Genomic DNA, 6263 nt, shown 5'->3' with positions numbered 1-6263 from the left:
AGGAGGCTTTAAAATTTTATTTCTAGTGTCCTTCGTTTGGGAGAAAAATGCAAAGGTACAAGACAGCTTTTCCTTGCCAATATCTCTCTTTTGCAAAGAGCTGCGCATTGGAAAATTCAGGGCTATGCCGTGTAGATGATGGCCTAACAGGAGGCTTTAAAATTTTATTTCTAGTGTCCTTCGTTTGCGAGAAAAATGCAAAGGTACAAGACAGCTTTTCCTTGCCAATATCTCTCTTTTGCAAAGAGCTACGCATTGGAAAATTCAGGGCTATACCGTGTAGATATAGCACTAACAGGAGGCTTTAAAATTTTCATTCTAGTGTCCTTCGTTTGGGAGAAAAATCCAATGGTACAAGACAGCTTTTCCTTGCCAATATCTCTCTTTTGCAAAGAGCTGCGCATTGGAAAATTCAGGGCTATGCCGTGTAGATGATGGCCTAACAGGAGGCTTTAAAATTTTCTTTCTAGTGTCCTTCGTTTGGGAGAAAAATGCAAAGGTACAAGACAGCTTTTCCTTGCCAATATCTCTCTTTTGCATAGAGCTGCGCATTGGAAAATTCAGGGCTATGCCGTGTAGATGATGGCCTAACAGGAGGCTTTAAAATTTTCTTTCTAGTGTCCTTCGTTTGGGAGAAAAATGCAAAGGTACAAGACAGCTTTTCCTTGCCAATATCTCTCTTTTGCAAAGAGCTGCGCATTGGAAAATTCAGGGCTATGCCGTGTAGATGATGGCCTAACAGGAGGCTTTAAAATTTTCTTTCTAGTGTCCTTCGTTTGGGAGAAAAATGCAAAGGTACAAGACAGCTTTTCCTTGCCAATATCTCTCTTTTGCAAAGAGCTGCGCATTGGAAAATTCAGGGCTATGCCGTGTAGATGATGGCCTAACAGGAGGCTTTAAAATTTTCTTTCTAGTGTCCTTCGTTTGGGAGAAAAATGCAAAGGTACAAGACAGCTTTTCCTTGCCAATATCTCTCTTTTGCAAAGAGCTGCGCATTGGAAAATTCAGGGCTATACCGTGTAGATGATGGCCTAACAGGAGGCTTTAAAATTTTCTTTCTAGTGTCCTTCGTTTGGGAGAAAAATGCAAAGGTACAAGACAGCTTTTCCTTGCCAATATCTCTCTTTTGCAAAGAGCTGCGCATTGGAAAATTCAGGGCTATGCCGTGTAGATGATGGCCTAACAGGAGGCTTTAAAATTTTCTTTCTAGTGTCCTTCGTTTGAGAGAAAAATGCAAAGGTACAAGACAGCTTTTCCTTGCCAATATCTCTCTTTTGCAAAGAGCTGCGCATTGGAAAATTCAGGGCTATGCCGTGTAGATGATGGCCTAACAGGAGGCTTTAAAATTTTATTTCTAGTGTCCTTCGTTTGGGAGAAAAATGCAAAGGTACAAGACAGCTTTTCCTTGCCAATATCTCTCTTTTGCAAAGAGCTGCGCATTGGAAAATTCAGGGCTATGCCGTGTAGATGATGGCCTAAAAGGAGGCTTTAAAATTTTCTTTCTAGTGTCCTTCGTTTGCGAGAAAATTGCAAAGGTACAAGACAGCTTTTCCTTGCCAATATCTCTCTTTTGCAAAGAGCTGCGTATTGGAAAATTCAGGGCTATGCCGTGTAGATGATGGCCTAACAGGAGGCTTTAAAATTTTCTTTCTAGTGTCCTTCGTTTGGGAGAAAAATGCAAAGGTACAAGACAGCTTTTCCTTGCCAATATCTCTCTTTTGCAAAGAGCTGCGCATTGGAAAATTCAGGGCTATGCCGTGTAGATGATGGCCTAACAGGAGGCTTTAAAATTTTCTTTCTAGTGTCCTTCGTTTGCGAGAAAAATGCAAAGGTACAAGACAGCTTTTCCTTGCCAATATCTCTCTTTTGCAAAGAGCTGCGCATTGGAAAATTCAGGGCTATGCCGTGTAGATGATGGCCTAACAGGAGGCTTTAAAATTTTCTTTCTAGTGTCCTTCGTTTGCGAGAAAAATGCAAAGGTACAAGACAGCTTTTCCTTGCCAATATCTCTCTTTTGCAAAGAGCTACGCATTGGAAAATTCAGGGCTATACCGTGTAGATATAGCACTAACAGGAGGCTTTAAAATTTTCATTCTAGTGTCCTTCGTTTGGGAGAAAAATCCAATGGTACAAGACAGCTTTTCCTTGCCAATATCTCTCTTTTGCAAAGAGCTGCGCATTGGAAAATTCAGGGCTATGCCGTGTAGATGATGGCCTAACAGGAGGCTTTAAAATTTTCTTTCTAGTGTCCTTCGATTGGGAGAAAAATGCAAAGGTACAAGACAGCTTTTCCTTGCCAATATCTCTCTTTTGCAAAGAGCTGCGCATTGGAAAATTCAGGGCTATGCCGTGTAGATGATGGCCTAACAGGAGGCTTTAAAATTTTCTTTCTAGTGTCCTTCGATTGGGAGAAAAATGCAAAGGTACAAGACAGCTTTTCCTTGCCAATATCTCTCTTTTGCAAAGAGCTGCGCATTGGAAAATTCAGGGCTATGCCGTGTAGATGATGGCCTAACAGGAGGCTTTAAAATTTTCTTTCTAGTGTCCTTCGTTTGGGAGAAAAATGCAAAGGTACAAGACAGTTTTTCCTTGCCAATATCTCTCTTTTGCAAAGAGCTGCGCATTGCAAAATTCAGGGCTATGCCGTGTAGATGATGGCCTAACAGGAGGCTTTAAAATTTTCTTTCTAGTGTCCTTCGTTTGCGAGAAAAATGCAAAGGTACAAGACAGCTTTTCCTTGCCAATATCTCTCTTTTGCAAAGAGCTGCGCATTGGAAAATTCAGGGCTATGCCGTGTAGATGATGGCCTAAAAGGAGGCTTTAAAATTTTCTTTCTAGTGTCCTTCGTTTGCGAGAAAATTGCAAAGGTACAAGACAGCTTTTCCTTGCCAATATCTCTCTTTTGCAAAGAGCTGCGTATTGGAAAATTCAGGGCTATGCCGTGTAGATGATGGCCTAACAGGAGGCTTTAAAATTTTCTTTCTAGTGTCCTTCGTTTGGGAGAAAAATGCAAAGGTACAAGACAGCTTTTCCTTGCCAATATCTCTCTTTTGCAAAGAGCTGCGCATTGGAAAATTCAGGGCTATGCCGTGTAGATGATGGCCTAACAGGAGGCTTTAAAATTTTCTTTCTAGTGTCCTTCGTTTGCGAGAAAAATTCAAAGCTACAAGACAGCTTTTCCTTGCCAATATCTCTCTTTTGCAAAGAGCTGCGCATTGGAAAATTCAGGGCTATGCCGTGTAGATGATGGCCTAACAGGAGGCTTTAAAATTTTCTTTCTAGTGTCCTTCGTTTGCGAGAAAAATGCAAAGGTACAAGACAGCTTTTCCTTGCCAATATCTCTCTTTTGCAAAGAGCTACGCATTGGAAAATTCAGGGCTATACCGTGTAGATATAGCACTAACAGGAGGCTTTAAAATTTTCATTCTAGTGTCCTTCGTTTGGGAGAAAAATCCAATGGTACAAGACAGCTTTTCCTTGCCAATATCTCTCTTTTGCAAAGAGCTGCGCATTGGAAAATTCAGGGCTATGCCGTGTAGATGATGGCCTAACAGGAGGCTTTAAAATTTTCTTTCTAGTGTCCTTCGATTGGGAGAAAAATGCAAAGGTACAAGACAGCTTTTCCTTGCCAATATCTCTCTTTTGCAAAGAGCTGCGCATTGGAAAATTCAGGGCTATGCCGTGTAGATGATGGCCTAACAGGAGGCTTTAAAATTTTCTTTCTAGTGTCCTTCGATTGGGAGAAAAATGCAAAGGTACAAGACAGCTTTTCCTTGCCAATATCTCTCTTTTGCAAAGAGCTGCGCATTGGAAAATTCAGGGCTATGCCGTGTAGATGATGGCCTAACAGGAGGCTTTAAAATTTTCTTTCTAGTGTCCTTCGTTTGGGAGAAAAATGCAAAGGTACAAGACAGTTTTTCCTTGCCAATATCTCTCTTTTGCAAAGAGCTGCGCATTGCAAAATTCAGGGCTATGCCGTGTAGATGATGGCCTAACAGGAGGCTTTAAAATTTTCTTTCTAGTGTCCTTCGTTTGCGAGAAAAATGCAAAGGTACAAGACAGCTTTTCCTTGCCAATATCTCTCTTTTGCAAAGAGCTGCGCATTGGAAAATTCAGGGCTATGCCGTGTAGATGATGGCCTAAAAGGAGGCTTTAAAATTTTCTTTCTAGTGTCCTTCGTTTGCGAGAAAATTGCAAAGGTACAAGACAGCTTTTCCTTGCCAATATCTCTCTTTTGCAAAGAGCTGCGTATTGGAAAATTCAGGGCTATGCCGTGTAGATGATGGCCTAACAGGAGGCTTTAAAATTTTCTTTCTAGTGTCCTTCGTTTGGGAGAAAAATGCAAAGGTACAAGACAGCTTTTCCTTGCCAATATCTCTCTTTTGCAAAGAGCTGCGCATTGGAAAATTCAGGGCTATGCCGTGTAGATGATGGCCTAACAGGAGGCTTTAAAATTTTTAAAATTTTCTTTCTAGTGTCCTTTGTTTGCGAGAAAAATGCAAAGGTACAAGACAGCTTTTCCTTGCCAATATCTCTCTTTTGCAAAGAGCTGCGCATTGGAAAATTCAGGGCTATGCCGTGTAGATGATGGCCTAACAGGAGGCTTTAAAATTTTCTTTCTAGTGTCCTTCGTTTGCGAGAAAATTGCAAAGGTACAAGACAGCTTTTCCTTGCCAATATCTCTCTTTTGCAAAGAGCTGCGTATTGGAAAATTCAGGGCTATGCCGTGTAGATGATGGCCTAACAGGAGGCTTTAAAATTTTCTTTCTAGTGTCCTTCGTTTGGGAGAAAAATGCAAAGGTACAAGACAGCTTTTCCTTGCCAATATCTCTCTTTTGCAAAGAGCTGCGCATTGGAAAATTCAGGGCTATGCCGTGTAGATGATGGCCTAACAGGAGGCTTTAAAATTTTCTTTCTAGTGTCCTTCGTTTGGGAGAAAAATGCAAAGGTACAAGACAGCTTTTCCTTGCCAATATCTTTTGCAAAGAGCTGCGCATTGGAAAATTCAGGGCTATGCCGTGTAGATGATGGCCTAACAGGAGGCTTTAAAATTTTCTTTCTAGTGTCCTTCGTTTGCGAGAAAAATGCAAAGGTACAAGACAGCTTTTCCTTGCCAATATCTCTCTTTTGCAAAGAGCTGCGCATTGGAAAATTCAGGGCTATGCCGTGTAGATGATGGCCTAACAGGAGGCTTTAAAATTTTCTTTCTAGTGTCCTTCGTTTGGGAGAAAAATGCAAAGGTACAAGACAGCTTTTCCTTGCCAATATCTCTCTTTTGCAAAGAGCTGCGCATTGGAAAATTTAGGGCTATGCCGTGTAGATGATGGCCTAACAGGAGGCTTTAAAATTTTCTTTCTAGTGTCCTTCGTTTGGGAGAAAAATGCAAAGGTACAAGACAGCTTTTCCTTGCCAATATCTCTCTTTTGCAAAGAGCTACGCATTGGAAAATTCAGGGCTATACCGTGTAGATGATGGCCTAACAGGAGGCTTTAAAATTTTCTTTCTAGTGTCCTTCGTTTGGGAGAAAAATGCAAAGGTACAAGACAGCTTTTCCTTGCCAATATCTCTCTTTTGCAAAGAGCTACGCATTGGAAAATTCAGGGCTATACCGTGTAGATATAGCACTAACAGGAGGCTTTAAAATTTTCTTTCTAGTGTCCTTCGTTTGGGAGAAAAATGCAAAGGTACAAGACAGGTTTTCCTTGCCAATATCTCTCTTTTGCAAAGAGCTGCGCATTGGAAAATTCAGGGCTATGCCGTGTAGATGATGGCCTAACAGGAGGCTTTAAAATTTTCTTTCTAGTGTCCTTCGTTTGGGAGAAAAATGCAAAGGTACAAGACAGCTTTTCCTTGCCAATATCTCTCTTTTGCAAAGAGCTACGCATTGGAAAATTCAGGGCTATACCGTGTAGATATAGCACTAACAGGAGGCTTTAAAATTTTCATTCTAGTGTCCTTCGTTTGGGAGAAAAATGCAAAGGTACAAGACAGGTTTTCCTTGCCAATATCTCTCTTTTGCAAAGAGCTGCGCATTGGAAAATTCAGGGCTATGCCGTGTAGATGATGGCCTAACAGGAGGCTTTAAAATTTTCTTTCTAGTGTCCTTCGTTTGCGAGAAAAATGCAAAGGTACAAGACAGCTTTTCCTTGCCAATATCTCTCTTTTGCAAAGAGCTGCGCATTGGAAAATTCAGGGCTATGCCGTGTAGATGATGGCCTAACAGGAGGCTTTAAAATTTTCTTTCTAGTGTCCTTCGTTTGGGA

The sequence above is a fragment of the Pseudophryne corroboree genome, chromosome 3, assembly GCF_028390025.1.
Source record: "Pseudophryne corroboree isolate aPseCor3 chromosome 3, aPseCor3.hap2, whole genome shotgun sequence".
In the NCBI taxonomy this organism is placed as follows: domain Eukaryota; kingdom Metazoa; phylum Chordata; class Amphibia; order Anura; family Myobatrachidae; genus Pseudophryne; species Pseudophryne corroboree.
Note: the sequence above shows the minus strand (reverse complement) of the source record.